This window comes from Pieris napi, chromosome 10 (genome assembly GCF_905475465.1).
Source record: "Pieris napi chromosome 10, ilPieNapi1.2, whole genome shotgun sequence".
Lineage (NCBI taxonomy): Eukaryota > Metazoa > Arthropoda > Insecta > Lepidoptera > Pieridae > Pieris > Pieris napi.
The window spans coordinates 3881590-3905270 of record NC_062243.1 but is presented as its reverse complement, the minus strand read 5'-3'; the positions used below and the strand labels follow the sequence as shown (position 1 = coordinate 3905270).

At 32.3% G+C, this 23681-nt stretch overlaps 1 protein-coding gene and 1 long non-coding RNA gene across 3 annotated transcripts in view; one reads left to right on the top strand and one right to left on the bottom strand.

Annotated features, from left to right (window-relative positions):
* LOC125053075 overlaps positions 1 to 23681 on the bottom strand; it is a 113574-nt gene that overhangs the window by 38665 nt on the left and 51228 nt on the right. The gene's annotated exons all lie outside the window — the stretch shown is intronic.
* On the top strand, positions 12684 to 13980 carry LOC125053076. Its single transcript, XR_007117528.1, has 2 exons — positions 12684 to 12965; positions 13568 to 13980. It is a non-coding gene; the product is annotated as an uncharacterized LOC125053076 (long non-coding RNA).

The window sequence follows — 23681 nt, the reverse complement described above, 5'->3', positions numbered from 1 at the left end:
ATGACTGCTTCACGACTGATTTCAGAGCGACCGCCGATGCGAAAACCGCTGTGTGAGTTCGAAAAGTGAGTTACAGAATCACAAGGCTGAATATGCTAATTTCAATTTGTATTACTAAAAATCTTATGATATAATTAGTAAATTTGTTGAGATCAAACTAATTATAAATTATTACGTTAATAACTATTAAATTGGAACGTATAATATGTGTTAATAATAGGTAACTATTAATATGATGATTAAAAAAGAATATGTTGCATAACTATTTTAAATTAATTTCATTTTTGTTTTGTTTATTATAAACAAACAAAATAGAACAGATAAAGAAAAAAGCTTCTCTTTGAGATTAATTCATCACCATTAGAATATTTGTCCATACTAGGGTTGCCTGGAAGAGATCGCTAGTTAGCGATGGGCCGCCCGTTACATCTTAAATAATTTATGTTACATATTTTTATTCCTAATGTAACGAACTCTTATAAATACATAATTAGTAACAATTTACCGTATTTCTTATAGATAAAAGTTACTTTAAAATCGCTTGTAATTCGGTTAAGGTGTTAATTAAATTTTCCTACTTTCTCAACTGAAAATACAATTAAGGGCCCATAAATTATTTCCAGCGAGCGATTTACTTAATACAATTTCCATAATTATTTAGTTTATTTCATGGCGTTAATGTATTTAGACATTACATATAATCGTGTTGAAGTGTTTTCGTTTTTTATTATTATTTCTGTAACGGAAAAACAAAATACAGCAAGAGCCTTGATCGAGTTTTGTGTTAGTAAAAATATCGTGCTTCTACAATTCATTAGTAGTTATAATTTCTAACTACACACTTTGCTTCATATTTGTTTCACGCTTGCGGTGCCTTCATCAGAATATTTTTATGTAATTTTTATTTGGAATCTTAGATCTTAAACTGAAGATTCACCAAGTTCAATTTCAAGAATATTATCCAAATATTGTATTAGAATAATATACAATAAAATATGTTTTAAATAATAACGAGTTATTCAACAATACTTTTGTAGTCCTATAAGAACATCGTTTAGGTAATTGGAATCTCCTAAAAAGTATCGCAAATCTTAAAAAAGATCATATAAAAAAAATCTTAAAAATAAAAATTAATTATGGAGGTTATTATGAACATATGGTTTATAGATTTTTAATTTATCTTACAAATTATAAAGCTAAATTGAAATGCTTTATCACAGCGCACTTCTAGATACAGGAAACGAAAATTCATAGAACAAAGCGCTGCAAACGCGGCCGCGTTATCTGTAAGTAGTTTTTCTAACTGTTTTAATATTACCGTTTCATCGATTTTTCTATGACTCGGTATTTCGTTCATGAACTGCCTTGCGATTCTGTAACTCACTTTTCGAACTCACACAGCGATTTTTGCAACGGCGGTCGCGCTCAAATCAGTCAGCGCTGCGAAATCTGCTGTGTGAGTTCGAAAAGTGAGTTACAGAATCGCAAGGCAGATCTTAATGATTTGGCATCATAGAGGCTTCATACAGTGGCTATTTTTCTGGAACTGATATATCAAGGTTAGGTTAGAGTTAGTTATATAGTATAGAGCAGTGTTGGCCTAGTGGCTTCAGCGTGCGACTCTCATCCTTGAGGTTGTAGGTTCGATCCTCAGCTGTACACCAATGGAGTTGTTGTCTATGTGCGCATTTAACATTCCATTCGTGAGGAAAACATCATGAGAAAACCGGCCCAAAAAAGTCGAAGGCGGGTGTCGGGACAGAAGACTGATCACCTACTTGCCCATAAGATTAACTAATGACCATGAAACACCGAGACCAGACTTAAAAATAGGTTGTTACGCCACTAGTTTTTTACGTATAGAAATCTACTGTCTATGGTGTATAATTTTTTTAAATTTCTTTATAAATATATTATACCTATTTATTTATTAACATTTATGCATGACTGGATGTTATATTTTTCAACTATACACTAGATTACCCTTATTGAACTTTTTTAAAATATAAATACTAATATTAATTATATTACTAAAGCGTGTATCCATTTTCTACAAAAAGAACCACTTTGAAACAACTACAGCTATCCCTGAGGTCGTAGTTTCGAACCAAGCACCAATGGACTTGAACACTCGTACGGTGAAGAAAAACTGCATGAAGAAACCGGGCATTCCAGAAACCCAAAATATTCAACGGCGTTTGTCGGGCGAGGAAGGATGATCAGCTACTTGCTTATTAGATAAAACTAAAACGAAATTTTAAAGAATCTGACGCCAAGACCTTAAAAAATTAGCACCACCGGTTTTTATAATACATTTTCTACATCTGAAAATATCAATAATATTATATAAAAAGAGATTTTTTTATTTATTTATTAAAAGCTGCAACATCTGCCACACAACAAAAAACAGGATAGGATAAATTTTCCACCCAATGTCCTCGATGATAGGTACTTGAAACAAACATAACATTTATAACAGATGTGACCGTTATTAAACATAATTATTAAATATGTATTATTGCTTATTCTGCTTATTGTTTACTACCAATTTCGCCATTCACGCTTTTATTATGCCATTTCATTTCATCGTAAAATGAAAATATGACGGTTCCATATTTCATTTTAATGAGCATTTTATAACTACGTTTTATAGGCTTTTCCTAATTTACGGATATTTCGTGTCAAAGCAGACGGTTGGAAACCGGATAAGTTTATAAAATTTTATATAAGGATTTTTTACACTCATTTCAAACTACAAATATTACGTTTTAGAATGCAATTTTTTAATCACCGTAACCTTGTGAACCTTGTGAAGTTTAATCTGCGAGCGTACTTTAGGGTGCGTTCACATCTGGTGAATATGCAGCGAGCAGTTTGCATGCTGCGCGTGTGTATTTTTGTTCGTGCGCCGCTCCTGTGACGCCCGCGGCCGTACACGATCAGCGCGCGGGCGGCGCCTCTTCCTTCAGCCCACGCCAGTAAACGGAACTGTAAGCGCGATAACTGAGTGCGCGCAGATCGCGACTTTAACGAGCCTTGCATGAGATGGACTAAAGAGGCGCACCAAACCATTGCCGTGACTGCACACGGCTCGCAAACGGCTCGCGAGCTTCGCATTCGCGGCGCATTCGCCAGATGTGGACGCACCCTTAGATAACGATGTATGACATATAAAATTATAAGTTACATGAACCATTTGATAATTTTGTGGTTGGCGGTTAACAGCATCGTAATGTTAATTTATATCAACATAAATGTATGTAATTTAAAATAATCAAACTATGAACAAAGAACCACAAATTGGTAGAAAACGTTTATAAAAAAGTTTTAGTTCATTATTATGTTCGGGACGTTGCGAAAATTTTTATGTTAAAACATTTTGAACAAAACCACATTTAGGGTAAAAATGTTATTTTCTGAAGCTTGTGGTTTGTAAAGGAACTTGACGGTCAAATTTAATAAAAATATGTGTCTTTTTCGTACGCTGCTCTGTTGTGTAACTGAAGTACATTTTTTGTAGAAACAATGTTGCCATAACTAAGGCCTACAGTAAAAGCTATTGCTAGTTTGATAAAAATTGAGTTAGTGTACGTATCATGGTAGGAGCTCGTTACAAGCATGTTGTAAAATAAAATATCTGGCGATTATAAAGCATACTAGCTGCTGTGGTCTCTGGCAGAATGACCAGCGCTGTGGAATAGTCAGCTCCTCAGCATAATGCTGAGCCAGGGCCAATATCAACTACAGCACACACGCATTACAGAATTAATACGTACCGTGTTCTATAAAGAAATACAATTGTTATCTTTCATTATTTTTATATATTTTTTTTGATTATTGTTGTTTTGTGTTTTTCTGCGTGTGTGTTTTGTTAGTAATAAATGTTATGTCTATGTCTGGTGGTTTAATCGAGAACAAAGTCGCAAGCGCAGGCTTATATTATCCAATTATTTCTTATGATGGTCTAGCCTCTTAAGAATGCTTTTGTTCTATCAGATCGCCTTGACAAGCTCTTAACATTCATAAATTATTATTGTCTTGCGCCTTTGAATTGCTTAACCTTTAACTACTACAATAAAGTTTCATACTTATTGTTGTATTTATTTTGCGTTTTAGATAGAATATTGTAATTCTAAAAAAAAAAAATTAAATGTAACTAAAAATTTATATATCATCAATATAATATACAGCCCCATGTGACCCTGTAGTATTTCGCCATGACAATATATTTTGTGCTTCTTGCGTGCAATTACGTATTGTTTTGAGGTCCTTGACAATTCCATCCACCACCAACGCAGCCTTGGTCTACCGGGTTTTCTCTAGCTACCAGGTCATGAGTTCAGTAAAAAAATAATTATATACTAAAAGAAATTAAACTAGCATAAGATTGAGAGCTTGGGTTTTGACTTGATTTTACAGTATATCAAGTAAAATGCATATATGGAATATAGTATATGCGAAAGCTTTCAGGAAAATCAAGAAATATGAACTATTGGAATTGCTTAATGATACTAGGTATCACACGAGTAAAAAATGATTTAAGTTTTTCTTTACATTAACTCTATAGACAATAATTTGAATTAAGGATTTTTCATCACTCAAATTCACTGTTTCGTTGTAATGTTCGAAACTCTTGCTAATGACATGACATGTATTAATTCTAATTCAAATTGAACTATGCATAATATTTAGGAATTAAAACATTTAGCAATAACTCTGCTAATAGGATATCAAATTCCTTTATTTATTACGAATATTATAGGCGTAATATAATGCACTGCATTGAATTTAATCATGCATTGCTAAATGCTTAATTGAGTGGCATTTTCAAATTAATTTAATATATTTAGATATAGATTAATGGTAGCTCTCACATAGGAAGGGGAGTTTGAGAAGCAATCTTCGTGTATTAGCTTGGGCGTGCAGCTTTCAACTTTGAGGTCCTGCGTTCGAATCGCGGCTTGGTGCACCAATGGACGTCTACGTGCAAAGCATCGTGAGGTCTAAATCTAAAAAGTCGACTAGCGTGCGTCGGGTATAGATGGATCACATACTATTCAGTTTACCAAGGCTTAAAGCGATACTCTTGCCGTTCTAATTGTGATACTATAGTGTGATATTATACCTACTGATCAACTCCTGGGTATATTTTACTTAGATTATATGGGTTATAGGAAGGTATAGGTACTCAAGAACTGCTGGCTCGAATAGATTTTATTTCACCGAGGTATCATACAAAATGAGAAAGAGATGAGAAATTGAAATGGAAAATAGTGAACGCTAAAATGACATTTAAAAGCTACCAATAAATTATTCTATTCATTTGACTTCATCTACATACCAATTGAAGCTTAAACCTCAATGAATTAATACAATTGTCGAATTCGGAAAATGGAAATTTCATTAGCAAAACCCGAAATTTACGTTAGTTTAGTCGGCTTTGGGAACGAGCCTTCTACGCTGTTTTAATAAATTGAACGACATTTAATTGTCGCATTTAATACTTTAGTCCCTAATTAATGTTGACTTAATTATAACTGGGTTTTATTTGGGCGGCTTAACGGATTAGGCAATTAGTTAAATAAGCGCTAACAAAATATTTTGCCTTATTATAATTTATAATACCGACTTCCAATACCTATCAACATTACTTGCCTAGGTATATACTATGTCTAAATGCGTGGATTTCCATATCTCAAATACTAGATCAGGTAACCTGGAATGTTAACTGAGTTTGAATTTACCTATATATATATATTATATATATATATATATATATATGTATATATATTTCCAACAATAAAGTTAACAAAAGAGAGTGCGACTCTTTATGAATTACAGTCTAGCCAATACAATTATTATGGCTAATATTATTAACAGTCTTAGTGTTCTATAATGTTTTGAATCTATGTTCGTGTGTCCGAGATACCGCACTTGCACTTACACCACACAAGTTTTAGTAACGCAAAAGGTTTAGTTCTTTTTAGGCGTCATGTGTCTGTTGTATCAAGAAGTTGGATTGCCTTAGCATTCACATAGATATGATTATGATTATGAAATGAATAGAACCTAAATAGATAACGTGAATACTATCAACTCAACAATATCACATACTAGGTCAAACTGATAACAATCTTTTTTTACGTCAGTTAAAAATAGCTTAAACCTTTGTCGCTACTTTGAGACGGATCAGAAAAAAAGTATTAGTACAAATTTAAGAAATTTAATTTATTAAGAAAGATTTTGCCCTTATTTCATGTAAATATATTCCATAGTAACATACATCGTAATATAAATGTTTAATATATCTAGAATTATAGCAAGACTAAATGAGCTACGACAGTTGACAGTTGATGGAGACTTTAATTTCATGGTTGTCAGTGGAAAACCCACTCATACAATTATTATTAAAAACCTTGTATTTCCGTTTCCTTATATCGGACGAATATTTAATTATAAATAGTATTTCAGATAATATACAAACCACAAGTGATATTATTCTAAAAATATTTAATGTTATTCCCCATTCTTTAAAATTATTTTCAAATATTTGCTTATTTATTACATAATCATTATTGTTTAGTTAATGTATATACCAAAAACATAATAAAGAAGCATTAAAGAAACAATTTTATAATACGAAAACTGGTAAAAGTACTACTAAAAATTAATATTATGTTCTGCAACGAAGTGTTAGTAATCTGTATCTAGTATCTCTTTCATGATCATTCCTTCGAGGCTTCGAGCGAATGTCAAATAGAAAGAAAGTCCATTGCACTGCCAGGGATACTAATTCAGGGATGAGAGCCGCTACCTGACTGAGACTTTTACCTACCTTGACTTATAATAATAATCATAAAAAAATAACTTGTTACCTCCTCCTAAAGCTTCGTTGTGTGTGGTCTTTAACAATATTAACTCATTTAATATAATAAATTCAAAAATAATAATTTCCAATTAACATCAAAATCAAGGATACATATAATTAACTCCATATGGAATGCTCAGACGCATCAATCAAGTCTTTCAATTACGAACCAGACTGAAATTTGAGATTGTTCGTTAAATGTAATTTTCTTTAATTCGTTGGCGTCATTTTATCAGACGCATATACACTAGACTTATTTATATATTTGTTTAAATCAGAAAACTTTAAAGTCGATTAAGACTTAATACGCCAAGGCTAAAATTAGTCCCCTCTACTTCACTACTTCAATTTCAATTTCAAAAATTCTTTATTTTGTTTCACAAAAATTTATAGTGGTACATATCCAGTGTACATTATTTCCTGGAATGTAACAAGCTTACAACTAGACACGTTTTTACAGCTATTTTGCTTTTTTAAAAACTTATAAAATTTATAAAACTAAAGTTATAATGTTACGAAAGGTTTTAACAATAACAAACAATTTTTAACAATGAGGTAAACTACCTGGTAATTATGCAATCTTTAGATGAGATTTGCATTTTGACTACCTACTTAACTTGACACTTACTTCACTACTGGTCTTTCACGTACCTTAGTTTGACCATCCATTATCTAAAATTAAATTAAATTAAAAAATAAAAAGCCTTTAATGTTGTTTAGTTTACATGTTAAATATAAAGTTAATGTGCCTAAAGTAATATAATATTTATTATCTATCTGCAAACGTTTGACCTTCGATAAAGGCTTCCTCTATTTGTTTCCAATCGTGGCGCATTTTGAATCCACATTGGAACGCTCTTTTATCGTCCTCCCTTCTTGCCTGCCTCTTTCGTTTCCCACTTCTTTGCTATCACTCCGTTACAATTATGTTCCATTTTTGCTTATTTTCTCTCATTATTATTGTTTATCTCATAATAATTTAATTTATATCTAAAAAGTAATCTATAAATTCATATCATTTAGAGAGTCTATAAGAAAGTTCTTAAAGTACAAGTGTACGTTTGGTTTATATATGTTGAAGTAATTGAACTAATTATTTCGATTGGGATAGATTAGTAAGTAGGATAATTCAAAAGGTTCCCTGCTATTCTATAAATAACCAGCCATGAAGATACATGTCTGCGCTATACCAATTTCAAGGACATAACTTTATAGAATGAGTTTTATTCGAATTTATATCGAGAACAGTTTCAGTTCCGCTTTACAAATTATAATGAAGATCTTGACGCGATTCACTATGGCAGATATCAATAAAAAATTAATATTTTATTATTGAAAAATATTAGTGAATGTACCAAAATTCCACTACAAAAATAGGCAAGGTGATGTGCGTAATCAGACGAAATAAACATGTGTACATCAATTTTATACGAGATTTTTCAAGTGTTAGTGTATATATATATGTATTTCAATGACAAGTATACAATTAGATCAGTATCATATTACCTACAATTTTGAGATTTTTTTCCATTCGTAATTCCATAAAATAAAATCCAATAAAAATATTTTTCTAAATTATCTTTTTTATTGAGTCCAACCATTCAAAGTAATTAAGCTTTTACTAAAAGTTAAATGTACAACTCATTCCCAAGGCAACTTTAATATAGATAAGTCATATATCTTTGATAGTCATTTTACATCGTTTAATAGAGTATTCTTCATGATGTTTAAAGGTTGTTTGCGTCATTTTTTATCCCGTTTTTCTACTAAAAATCTCTATCAATAGATTGTACTCGTGTATCCATTAAAACAACAATGGCATAACATTGAAGAGGTTAACAAACTGACGGTTTCGGCTAAATTTGTCAGCGCCACAACTAGTTATGATGTCACGTTTGATTATGCGAGGTCGTCGCAAACATAGTAAACACAATGTGTTGTTTATATTAATAGTATATTATTGCAAATTTTTTGAATGGTGCGTTGAGTAGACCAATTTTGTATTTACTAATGTTATATCTATAATGTGTTTTAAGCGTCAAGTATATCAGTAATGTTTCAAATATGTTTTTTAAATAATTTATCCTTCTATGAATGTTGAATTTCACATACACGTTCTAAAAACAAAATAACCAATTTTTGGAATATCCATTATATTACACACCCATTTTCCTTTTGTCGAATAATTTAAACAGCTTCCAGTTACTTCAATAACTTATTTACGACCCAAACCATCCTTTAACTAACTCAATTGAAAATAAAATAAATCTCCTAAAAGGCCATTCCATCTGTAGAAACATCAGGCACTTTAATTGTAACCGCAGACCTATAACTTTATTGAGAGAAACAGCTTTGTTGGTCGATCTGTTTGCTTCAGCAAAAAACTCGATTTAAATTCTCTATAAGGGAGTCTGTGCATCCAAAAAGTATATTATTGTCGCTGTACAATGATAACCTCGTATGTCCATCGAACCAAACTGTACAGGAAACGAAAAATATTATTCATTTCGTCAATGTTCGTTACAATATTATTTTGTGCTTTTGTCCATCATTTTTGAAAGTAAAAATGACTAATTTACTTTATTAACTAATCCCTTACTTCATTAGAATATAACAGTTATACATAAGAGTCTAAGAATAAAAAATACATGCTTTTTTGAATTACGAGGTTATCATTCTACAGTGACATGTAACATTTAAAAGTAGAAAACAGGCGCACTATAATAAATCGTTTATTTGCAAAGAAAGTGTTACATTCAAATTGACTAAATTAAAAAAAAACTCACAATCAGGCATATAAATCCATGCAAATGTCATGTTAATAATAATGTCATAATAATAAAAACAGTTAAGATATTTATAATTGTTGTCTAAAAAGTGTGATCTAAAGTCTTCTACATTATTAAGCCACCTAACCATTAAAAATCTAATCATCTTCCCCTTGATCTAAAATCAAAGCATCTCACGGCAGTGATCTGTTACATGTGGGAAGGTGATTAAATTCTTTGCTACATGGGTAGCAATTTTTTAAATACCTCATGGCCCACCCTCAGGCAAGTTTCGCTTAATGTTTTGAATATTTTGGATACTTTTTTACAGTCAACTGCTTTTATATATAAACTTGCTACTGTCACAATACCTATATAATAAATATAAAAAAGAACACTTCATACTGAAAGTGAAACGTGAATTTAATCAATGGAATATCGGAAATGGATAACATTTCTTTGTTTAAACTTTAAAGCGTGATAAGTTACTCTTTATTCTTAGATTAAGATACAAAGTCTAGACTTACCGTTAAGTTTTACACCGATATGTCAGATGGAATACGTTACACACGGAAGTTATACTTAGTTTCAGAAGGTTAAGGTAATAAGGATTAATACTGTAGATTTGATAATTTAAATACTTTTATTGCTTGCTATAATTGTTGTATGTATATTGTTGTAACTTAAATGCATTATGCATTATGTTAGATATATATATTTAGTATTTGAAGATACTGGAAAATATAAAAAATACATTACTATTGAAATGTTTAACACGATATATTTGCGTCCTATACATATAATATTGTATTACTTTTTAAAGATATTTTAACATCATAATCTAAATAGTAATAATTATTTTACATATACATGTTATTACAATTGGCTCATGTTGTAGTACGGTTTTGAATAATTCCCTATTAGTATATTGTTGGTTGGCCTGATTTTTTTTATCTGTTACTGTGCTGTAAAAATATTAATGGATGATAACACATTTTAAATCGTGGGTAAAACCCCAATCTCAACATCTGTTTTCCCGTCACGTGAGCACTCGAAATAAATCACCATTCTACATCACGTACGTCATCTGTATTTTTCTCCTAGGCTATATTATATTTTTAATTTATACTATTGGCGGTTTTCTTTATTTATTATTTGAAAAAAAACAATACTTTAAAACACTGTATGTATTTTGAACTACTGTTGCAAATAAAGAAATGTTTTAATAATGGAAGGTATAAGTTAGATAAGTGTAGGCCCTACCCCACGAGATCACTAATAGTCCAGTCAGTCGGGACAATTAATTCATTATAATTCCAAAAGTTTTCAAATTTTGATGTAAGGTTGGGAGTGGTATTAAAACAAACTATAAAATTTTGCAACCTGCTCTGCGGTCCGGAACATTTTTAAAAATTTAATAAATGATAATTTGCTCAGTTCTTGAGACCAAAATTCCAAAAGTTCTGCAAAGTTGGAGTGGTGTTAAATATATTATTTTACATCACGTGTCAAATTTGCAACCAATTTAAGTGTACGGAACATTTTTTGTTATTAAAAATTAATGTTTTTATTTATTAAACTGAAGGAAAACGTTCCAAAAGTTCTTCAAATTTGACAGATATATCGAAAATAAAATAAATAACAAAAAATGTTCCGTACACTTAGGTTGGTTGCTAATTTTATACGTGATATGAAATATTATATCGAAAACTTCCCCAAGTTTGCAGAAATTTTGGAATTTTTTTCACGACCATACAGCAAAAATTAATTTAATTGCAATTTTAACAATGTTCCGGACTGCGGACAAGGTTGCAAAATGAGATTTATTGTCGTCCCAATGTACCATTCACTTGACCGAAGTTTGAAAACTTTTGGAATTATTATCAAATTTTCGATTTCGAATGTCTATAATGACTGGTCTATAATCACCAAGAGCCAAGAAATTCCGATAGTCTATGATACTTTGTTAAACCAATGACTCTTGAATTATTGTCGTTTAAGTTTTATGACGATGCGTGACATATTGTATATAGCAATAATTTATGTCGAACTATACCCAGCCAATTCAAAAAAAGCAATGTCATGACGTTTCGCGGGAAACAGTGTGTGGGCCAGCACATAATTTTTCCTGCTAGGAATTTACGTATACGTAGGAATTCAGTAAAATTATGTAACCCTATGCTGTATTACGTCAAGGGTTATTAAAACACGTGGTCAATTCGTTATAAATAAGGTAAATGCTGTTATAATAGTTTAATGTTATAAATCATATGATGTAACTTGTTTGGAAAAAGTAAAACAAAAAGAAAGTATCTGATATAATAATTATTTTACATCAGACTACTTTCGTGGTATTTAGGTTATTTTGTTTTTTTTTAATTTCTTTATTTTACAAAATAATATAATATAATCACAATATGTTACATTAGAAAACCGCTGTGGTTTGTAACGGGTATTGTACAAATTCTATTTTTGCATTAGAATAAGTAAAAAACAATTTATTTATATCAACTAATCTGGTGTTTTTACCAAAAAATAAATTAAAATATGCGTAACGCACTGAGCCATGAAGGCGGCACACTACATAAATCTCTCTTAATGACCTCCCTAAGGGAAGGATAAAATATGATGTACAAGAATTCTAACTTTCTCCAACAAAATAAGACAACTTATTATAAAACATCTTGGGCTTAATATACTTTTTGTCCTTGCTAGCTTTAAAAAGAGAATTATGATATATATAAGGTTTAATTGAATCTTATTCCTGACTAGTAGTTGCCATAACAGGGAAGCGTTCTTGAACCATCTAAGCGTAAACCTTCCTTCAGCGGCGAATTTGTTTTCTGGTAAAACCTTTTTTTGTGGGGGAAACGCAAACCCTCCCGCTTCAGGACTGCTTCGTGGTAGAGGGTTATTTGGGACTCGCTGCTGTGCATATCCGCTAAAACCCCAAGGCGTCACCAGCAATCGTCCAGAATCTTCTTAAATCAATGTATATTTATGAAAATAAACGATGTACAGCCACTTTACTTTGGTCTACCTTGACGTAAATACTGTATAACACACATAACAACAACACACAACAATTAACAGATAAAATATAAGTATTTAACGATGTTAATCGGAAAACCGTTGAAAACTCGGAAGTTACTCATTGACATACTAAATATAACTCGTTTGGAGTATAAATGTATACGTTCGAGTATTTCTAGCCAGTCTTTCACAAAAGGTCGCGAGATAAAGACGCGCAACACGATAATCGAGTTTAAATAACTAGTCTACGAGTGAATTTATCCTATTGTGCAGTGCTCTTGGAACTTATATTCAAGGTAATAGTTTCTATATTACACTGATTAAATAAAAAAAGTAATTATTAGACTGTAGAAGTTTTGGCGCCAGTCACGCGAACTTGAATAATACAGACACTTTATTATCGTGTAAAGAATTTATTTAAATATGTTTGTGATGTGAGAATTTATGTATGCATATTTGGAACAAGTTGGGACAATTGGTTAAAAATATTAGCAAAAGGTTCAATGCCCTGAGGTTACAGATCGCACAGCGTCGATTGATAGATCTTTTATAAATACGAACCAATAACATTAAACATTACTACTGAGACAGAATTATTTAATTCAGCCATATTGCTTGAAAAAAATTATGTCTAAAGATAATACCGATCAGATTTGCTCAGGTGCGGTCTATAACGTTAGGTACATCCTATTTAGGCAAATAGTGTTTGAGATAACAATGTCACAAGTGATAACCGCAAGGTTTAAGAGGGTTATTAACTGCCGAATTTAATCAAATTTATGATTTATGATCATATAATAAATCGATACAACTTATATATAATATATAAGGAAATTATTTTGTCCAATGGCCTTCATTAAAGTGCAAAGTCTACCAAATTTTAATGTTTTTATTTCAGATGAAGCTAACAGCTGGGATAGTATTCGTTTGTTTTTTCCTTCTAACCGACGCAGCGAGAGTACCAGACTATTCCGAAAGCAGTAATAGTGATGTTGTGCTTGACGATGTAAAAAACGTTTATAGCAATTCAGAGCAAAATGTCAGACGACGAAAACGACATTATTCACCATACTCGAGAAATTTTTGGGAACGTGAAATGGAACGAAGCGACTACGAATCCTACCAAGAATATAGAATTACAGTATTAGAGACAAGACTAAAAATGCAACAAGAGCTAATAAATCAACTTCTGTTTAGAAGACAAGAACCCCAAGTTATCGTCGTGCCCGTTTACTTACCCTCAAGTGGAAACAAAAACACTAGCGATCCCTTGGATAATAAATTTGGCCAAAATGATGATGATATTGAAAATGAAAGAATTTGGGGTAGCAGTGATGACCAAAATGGGATGCGTCCAATTTCTCTGACACCTATTACACCTAGCAGGCCGATGCCCAAGCAGCCGCCAGTACAACATGGGACTATTCAAGCAGAGGTAAACTATACCACTGCTATACTATGGAATAAGTTTAGTTTTGGGTCTAAAAAAAGTCTCATTTCATCATCGAAACGACGAAATAGGTTCTATCTGAATGCCAAGTATCTTTGTGTACTAATCATATTGATAATTTATAGACTGGTCATAATTTAAAAAATCGTAATATATCATATTTATTTTCACCTTAACACTACTGTAATACTGTAATAAGAAATTTTCTTTTTTCAGACTAGTACCAAAGCACCTACTTTCAGCATGGATATATGCAAAACTGCTATACTGATATGTTGTGACAGCAATGGAGTCGAGAGAAAAAATTGTTTCAAGAAATTTAATTGTACCAAAACATCCAATTCACCATACGCCTGTGATAAAATTATTTTGGATGCAATCAAAAACGATTTTATAGCTGCTTATGCACCTGATGTAGAGTAAAATTAATATAATACAGATACCGGAATCAGTATTCTTATAAAGAGTAAGAGATGACGTAATCCTAAAAAACATTGTTGACATTTTTAAGAGCCTATGTAAGAGCATGTTATGGCGTTTTTTGCATTTATAAAATCCACGCTCACAATTTTTACATACGCAATTCAGATCTGTATCAATTATTACATGATGTTACTGTGTAATGTCATAATCTGAATTAAGTAAAAATGTACTTGTTATTCATTATATTAATAAAAATAATTATAAGTTATAGTAGGTTCGTGTTAGAGTGAATGTTAATGAAGGTGCATTTGTAGTATGGTGTTTATTTAATTCCTAACGAGTAACTTAATTTAAAAATGAAGTATTGCTTTGGCAGCAACGTGTTATTTGAACTATATCACCTTACTATAAAACGTGAATAGCAACAGCTTGCTTGTTGGATACCAATTTTATGGAAAAAATAATGTAACAAATGCTGTGTTGAGTTTTATAATAAAGTGGTATAGGATTAAATATACATGTAAGTCTATCTTTAATTATGTGAACAATAACGCAGTTAATGTCCTTTACTGGACCCCATTTTAACTACTAATAAGTCCATATTCTTCCTTGAAGTTCCTAGTCAAAAAATAAAATCTTTTCAAACTAAAATGTTTTTCATTAATATTGACGACAGTATAATATTTTGTAATAAAGGCAATGAATTTAATAAAATCTTGAAAAAATAAAGATGTAATGTGCGGAGATATGACCGATGATGAAACGAACAACTTCTCTGAATACTGTCCTTTTTAAATGCGGTAGAAGATGCAGAGAGTCCCCACATCTCCACTCAACGCCAAGGGATCAAGCAGCTCGGAAAGAGATTATTCATCGAAGATTTGAACCGCTCTTCCTGGATACAGTCTAGTGGAAGGATCTGGTACTGGGGAGCCCTCGACCAGGCGTGAGAACAGTACTCCACGTGGCGTCAAATTTGCGATTTATACAGTTGCAAGCGATAGATAGATAGATTGCAAGTGATACCGTTATGCCTTGCTGTACCAAGCACCACAAACTTATTGGAGACTAATTTAGCTTTTCTCTCCAAATTACTTTAAATAAATCCAATGAAAATTTCTGCTTTGCCTCAGTTCGCGTTACACTCGTACTATTCGCAAATCGCTTTCTATTTATAAGTGAATGTTCAAAATTAAAAATAATTTCGTTAACGTTTTACGAGATCTGAATAAATTTTTGCTTGCTTACGCGTCTATTCTAGGGCGACTAATTTTGAAAACAAGCTTTCAAAAGAACTTAGATGCGGCTTGAGAAACTCATTTTGTATATTGAATATTATTTAAAAGGCTATTTTAGTGATCGGGTTTAATTTATTTTATATGAAATGGAGATGTAACGTAGACTCGAACGTCATAGCGAAAACAACAGGTTCTTATAAATATCAGGTTTTTAGGAGATTTTAAATATGTGCTCTTTTTATAGACAAAATGGCTTTTTAGTATTAAAAACGTAGCGCTACAACCCACGGTTGTGACCTCATCTGTATCAGTTTTACCTTTTAGGCAATTTTTGGTGTTCTACAACTTGCGGTTTTCATACGCTGTTTCCTTTACCGTACAAGCAAATACAGAATGTGATAACAAACAATAATTAATATAATTTTTAGTTACGATATTGCTTACTGCATTTTGGTATGTCAAGGGTCATATGTTTAGAAGTCATACTTTCACGCTAAGTCTCACTATCGACATCCCAGCAAAGGCATCGCTTTAAAAGTTGATGATTCTCTGTAATAACCCTGATTATTTTTAAATGTTAATTAATATTATCTAAGTCTGTTTCTTCTCCTGCAGGCTCCACCAAACGCCTCAGCTGTGTCTTTTATCCTTTTAACACAACTATAATATTATGAATAAAACACAATTATTCGTTCCTATAAAATTGTTATTCATTATTTATTTTGATATAAAAAAAAACATTTAATTTAACTGATGATGGATGGCAAAATTGGATTGCAACAGCTTAATCATTGATATTTTCTTGTAACAGGATAAATCACCACAAAACATGAAATAAGAATTCAAAGATGTATTGCATATTTATAAAAAATACATGCTATGATATATGGGATAATTATCGCTCATTCGTTAAAAATTCTAACATGCTTTTAAAAATTTACATTTCATTAAGAGGTTGGAATATCAGTATCATTTTCCGTACGGACGCAAGTGTATGAGCAACTCCTTTCCTAAGATTCTGTATAACAGCATAAGAGATTTACCTTAATTAATTTATCCTTAGGGATAAATAAGGAAGCAGGAGGTTTAAATCTTTGTATGGAAAACACATTTTACGTCTCACGCTGAACCTAAACCATCGATAGAAATGAAGATTTCTTTCAAAAGGATTTATTGGATTACAAAACAAACCCCTCTTAATATTTAATATACAGAAGTTGAATGCCATCATGTGTTTTGATAAACGCAATATGATTTAAACCGGAAACCGATATCGAGTAGAGTCTTTTACTCATATACCGTATTTTAACAACTATTTATAAATTGAATAGAATGCGTTTAACACTTAATTTTACTTACTGGGTCTTAAATTATCGCGCTCTTACAGAATAATACAGAATATATCAAAACAGAATTTAGTCTAGTTAAAATCAGATTTCATTATTATCCTTTATTTTATCCATGTTTGTTAGAGAAACTTATTCTCATCACGGATCGAGGCAAATTTTCTAGTAAGTGCAGGCTGTTTTTTAAGATTTGAATCGGTTCGATTCTCGGCCTGGCAAACAAAATTTTCAATTAAAAGTTTATTTATCAGTATAATTGAACTCTGTAGACTAAGGTACTGTTTCTGTAAAAGTAAGTGCTGTGATCAAATTTGTCATTTTAAAATTATAAATATACAATAGTGATTAACTACAGCGGATGTGAAAATTACTTATTATATCCAGTCAAATTGCTTATTTTATGGATGACCACAGTTACTCCTTAATAAAACCTGAAGTCACGACGCCGAAAGAAACGCCTTTCTCCCTATACGAGTACATAGTGTTTGTATGTATGTGAAATCGCCACTTCGGAGAAATGGAGACAAAAATCGAAAGCTTTCAAGAAATGACTGTCACCATTGTACTTAAAATTAGCATACGTTATGGGTATTTCCGGCTACTTTTGGCAACACCAAGTTGAAATGGATGAATAATTATGAGAAGTACAAGATTGCGGGATTGATATTTTATACCTTCAAAGATTTATTAATTTTCTTAAGATTTTTTTAAATTTACAAGTGTTTCAAGACAGAAATAGACACAGAAAATTTATATACCTGCGTTAATCCGCAGATGTAACTAAGAAATGCCTTAGTACGGACGGAACTAAGAATATAAAATCTTATTGATATTATTTTAAAGCAATCCAAACACTGTCGGGGTTCGAAATGTTACTAAGAATACTCTTATTATCTTGCTATCTTTATATATATAATTCTTCTGTGAGTGTGTATGTCACTGAACTTCTCTCAAACGACTGGACCGATTTTGATGAAATTTTTTGTGTGTGTTCAAGGGGATCTGGGAATGGTTTAGATTCACAAATCAGCCCGCCAGATGGCGCTGCAGTCGGTACTTTCATACTTTTCTTTACTAATTGCTTGAAATATCATGCAGGACAACGTCTGTAGGGTCCACTAGTTACTTTATATAACTCACGATTCTCCGATTGTAAATTGTAAAAATAACCCAAGAAGGTTAAAGGAAAAACTTTGTAGCTAATCATGAATCTTGTACTTTACCCCATATCTATGTTTACACACTGATATAGAATCTTAACATTTAGTTAAGCCCAAGTAAATTGCGTCATCAAATTCATGAAAACAGCTGGATAAGCAATTGCAATTGTGCAAAAATAACCAATGTTTCATATAGTTTTATATCCTGAAGATAGATTGTCCTCGACTAGTTTCTTGATTCTATGTCTATGATTCAAATAATGAATCAAAATAAACTATAAATAACTATAAAAAAACAGTGGCGCTACAACCTCATTTAGGTCTTGACCTCAGATTTCTGAATCTGTTTAATGATCATTTTTAAATCTAATAGGCAAGTAGGACATCAGCTTCCAGTGCCTGACACACGCCGTCGACTTTTTGGGTCCAAGACATGTCGGTTTCCTCACGATGTTTTCCTTCACCGTTCGAGGAAATGTTAAATGCGCACATAGAAAGCAAGTCCATTAGTGCACAGCCGGGGATCGAACCTACGATCTCAGGTATGAGAGTCGCACGCTGAAGCCACTAGGCCAACATTGCTCATAAATAAATAAAATTAAAAACTATTAATAATAAGACGTAATTGAAAAGTAACACAATATTGCTTTGATCAATTAATAATAATGATTATTTCAAGTGTATGAACGATAACGAAATGAGGGCAGAATACTCAGCAACGCTAGTACAATGATTATTATGACTACAATCAATGATTCGGTCTATTTTCTCACTTGTGCAACTACACTCAATATACTAGACCTCGGTATATATTATAATTGACTAGATTTTGGTTAATCTATCAACAGACATATCTCTCACGCTAACAGGATGGACTTTATGTGACGAATAGCGCTATCTGACAGTCGTGAAACGCAACAATAGTGTTTATCCTACCAATAAGTAATTAATGGCTAATTTGGAACTTATGTAGAACTTATCCGTACATTGTGAAACAGGCAGAAAGTAGGAGTTTAGTTCGTGTATGTCAGATTTAATACAAAACGTCAGTCGTCACCCTCGTTACGTATAACTCTGCGATCATTGCTCTTCTTAATCACTGGGCTTTTAACGAAGCGGATGTTGGGTAATTATATTTATTTGAAGTGATTATCCTCTTAGCAAACCTGCCAATCATCACGGACGAATATCTATTGCATTTATGGTGTGGATGGTTTAGCTGGTTCTTAATCTGTTCTATCCACGTAATAGGTGGCGTCCTTTCCACAATAAGACCTAATGAAGTAAGATTTATTAAAATAACATCGCTCTAATTAACATCAACACTTTATCTTTACACTTAGTAAGTATTTACGGCGCTAATATAGAACGTTGGAGTATGCCAAAGGATATACGCTATATATATAGTATAAGCGGATATATAACGCTCCATAAGCTATGGAGCGTTCTATTCAAACACACGCGCGCGCGCGCACGCACGCACACACACACACACACACAAACACACACACAAACACACACCAAATTTATTTTTACGTTGTTTCTGTCTTCTATTGTATCTTATGACACTGACCTCGTTGCACGTGTACCGGTGGTGGAGAGGCTGGCTATCTGTCACTCAGGTCTCCTGTTACAGAGACCAGTCTGAAGTCTCTCACATACACTTCCAAATGTTACCACCTTAGTTTAATCATAATAACCTTGTATGTATATGTGATAGAAGAAATAAAGATTATTTATTATTATTCTTCCGTTGAAAATTAAAGACAAAGTAATAAATAGTCTAAATGTACGATTTCACGAAAATAGCGTACAGCCCATTTGTTTACAAACATTTTGTGCAACTATAGCAGAACACCTACTAAGCTGGAATCGCGTTTGGATTCTGTTTCCATCGGCAATGCTGTGTGTAACTTTTGTGAGCGCACAGTGTTGCATACTTGTTCACGAACTTGTTTACGAATTCAAAGGTGATTTTACATTTCTACTTTTAGCATAATACGAAGCCATACAAACATAACAGACATTCAAAAAAGTTAAAGTGTAAATGTGCAGATCACATTGCCCGTGTTTGATGACAGAAGGGTTAATAATACATAGGCAAAATGCCACGGGCCCCCGACCTAAGAGGGCCCCTGACCAAGAGATATTATGTTCTATGGATGAATGTGAAGTCTCCAATACGCATCGGGCTAGCGTGGGGACTACAGACCATTCCCTCTCGCCTAAGAGAAGAGGCCATTAGTGGGACATATACAACGTGTAATTTATTACGCCGAAAATCTCGAAGTTTATTAAAATTAAACTGAGTACAACGTGACGATTTTTACTGATAGGGCCAGTCAAAAGAATTTGCCACGAGCCCCAGATGGTATAGTTACGCCACTGATAATACCCATAATTGGGATGGACCAGTGGGAAGAAAAAAGAGAGGAGATCCCACCTGGGATATAATAAAATAGATAGCGGGGAATTATTGGAAAATAGTAGCTGATAGAGCGGGGCGGGGCGCCTTCATTCAATTGGAGGCCGTGTACTAATATAGTAACATTAACTTTTATTGTACTCAAATAGATGCATTTTTTAAATTTATTTAAGTGTAGTCACATTTTGTATAGTCGTTTTTTAGGAATATAATCGTGTTAGTCACGTCATCGTTATCAGTTACATCGTAATTATACGACCTTCCATACGAAGGTGACATACATACGCGATATCTACGAGTATTTAGGCAAACGAAACATTATAACAATTTTGATTTCACAGAATATTTATACACTTACGTGTATTTTTTTATGTATGTTTTTGAAGTGAAACTTCTTTAGGCGCTTGAGGGTAAAAATTTTACGGAACGTCACGGAGATTTGCAGCGTTTTTCTCGAAGAATAGGGAGAGAGCGATTGAGATCGATTGAGAGAGAGTGAGAAAGGTAAATTACCTTATAGAAATTCTATTTTTAAAATTAAAATTTCGTAAAGAGAATTTATGAAATATTTGTATTTTATATTTCATGAAAAATAATTTATTGAAATCACAAATGACGAATTGTAAATAAAATGCCACGTGTTTTTACTATCGAAGAAATAAATTTAAAAAATTGAATTTATAATTTGTATTAATTTTCGACAATTTTAATATTTTAATGACAATTAACTTAATTCAATTTCTAACATATCTTCCCTCCCTCTAAGTGTCGGAAATCTAAACTTTTATTTTTGTATAAATATGAACAAGACTTAAAAATTTGTTTTCCAAAGAAGTTTCACTTCTGACATGTGTACTTTGTACGCACGCACTTTTTTTGTGTATGTACACATTGCTTCTCCGTCTGCGATTTGGAGGCGTGATGACGATGATGATTTCAAGGTCGAGTTTACATATGAATAGAATTTGATAATCCAGTAATTTTCCAGCTTATTAACTGAAATGTCTCATGGAAGCCACCTACGCCGTGACCAACGTGAATCCCACCATTATCAAAGTAATTCTAACAATCCTGCTTTGACGGTAATTGTAGGTACTAGTTTATGACATTGGAGGTCCAAATGCTCCCAGCATTCATTCTCAGGTAAAATTGTTTGGCTCCGAAATCTTATCGAACTTATGAAACATTTAATAAAACATATATGTTCCCATGCCCCATGGTTTTATGTTACTTATATGCATTATTGAGGAAATGAGACTTCACAATTTTCAAATGACGCATTTCAAGGTAAACATTTTTTCGTTAATATTTCTAAGAAGGCCTTGAACGAATATTGAACAGATGTTGAAGTGCGCCAAAAACAAAAACAGAACTGAAATAGAAAAACTATTAATTATGAAAATTTCTTTGAAATTCCTCTTACGATTGTTTATAATTATCAAGCCAAAAATTCCGAACCACGTCTGCTTATTGTTACCTGCGAGCTGATTGTTATTTCTCTAATACATTATGATGAGGTTTGACCGTGAGGTAAGTGTACTTACAAAAATACCATTGGTTTTTAAATCTAAACATATAATCAATAAATATAACATTATTAGCGCGAGAAATAAAAAACCAAAACTCATCTCTCATTGGTTAATATTGGCGACGCGTGCGGGCCTCATCGTTCGTGCGTACTAAATACGAATTTGATCTTAAATTAAATAATAATTCATGTGCTCTTTTCACAATTTTTCATGTATCCTTTATTAGTTTAGTTCATTTTTTGTTCCTGTTTAGTTTCTTTTTTTTCTACGTAATATGTATTTTTGCACTTCTTGCCTACATTATCTAATTTAATAAATTTTTTCCTTTTCTCACAGTGGTTGCCTGGAAGAGATCGCTCGAATGCGATAAGGCCGCCAGTTTCCTCCTTTACATTTAATTATGTTAAATTTTTATATTGTAATGCAGCAAAGTGTTAATAAATAAATACTAATAACGGCGTTGCACCATTGGATTTTTCTTTCTAAGTGCGCAATTAACACTTGTACGTTGAAGGCAAACATCGTGACCGACATTTCTCAATCCCAAAATCGACATGTTTCAGACACAGAATACTGATCATCTACTTGTCTATAAAAAAAATGGTTGAGAAAACGGGTAGCATTCTGCGGTCAAGATCCATACGTATATTCATAAACCCATATAGAGTTGTTGCACCACTCGATTAATAGTTAGTTTGATTAGCGAGTAGAGTTGACCAGCTGCTATTACTGTACGGTAAAAAAACGTTGTCGTGTGATACAGACAGCTGAACACCTACTGGCCTATTAAAGAAAAGTGTGCGCGTACAAAGTACGTACAATACAAAGTAAGTGTCAGACGTAAAACTTCTTTGTAAATTAATTATTAAGTAATTAAGCTGCCCAAATCCCATAATTTTATTTTGCCAGTCTTTCTATATTAATGAATGATACTAAGGCTAATTAAACACCAGAACTAAAATTAGTTGATGTTATGTGTTAGAAATACAACCATTTCATTATTATCATAATTCCTAACTTATGTCCACATTTTCTAAAAATAGCCACCTGGGTCTTAGCAAAAAAGATCTTAGTTCTGTGCCCTTATAAGAATACAAAACCAACAAAATAAAATGGTAACTTAGTGACATAATAAAATAATATTGATATTGATATATATTAAAAACACCATCGGTGTTTAAGTATTAATAAATAAATATTTTTTAAATTTTGTTGAACGCTTAGTTGAATCGTCTTGCGATAGGTGAATCTCGGTCAATGTGCCACACCGAGGATTTTTTTTTTGTCTAACCTCACGTATATAGCCTATCATCATTTGCTGCAATTCATTTTTCAATAGACCTAGTTGAACTTGAAAACATTTTACTAACGTCCCACCGTTTCAGTATCGAATATTTTTACTATTGGTCTAAGATCCCGCTATACAACGACCTTCACCGAG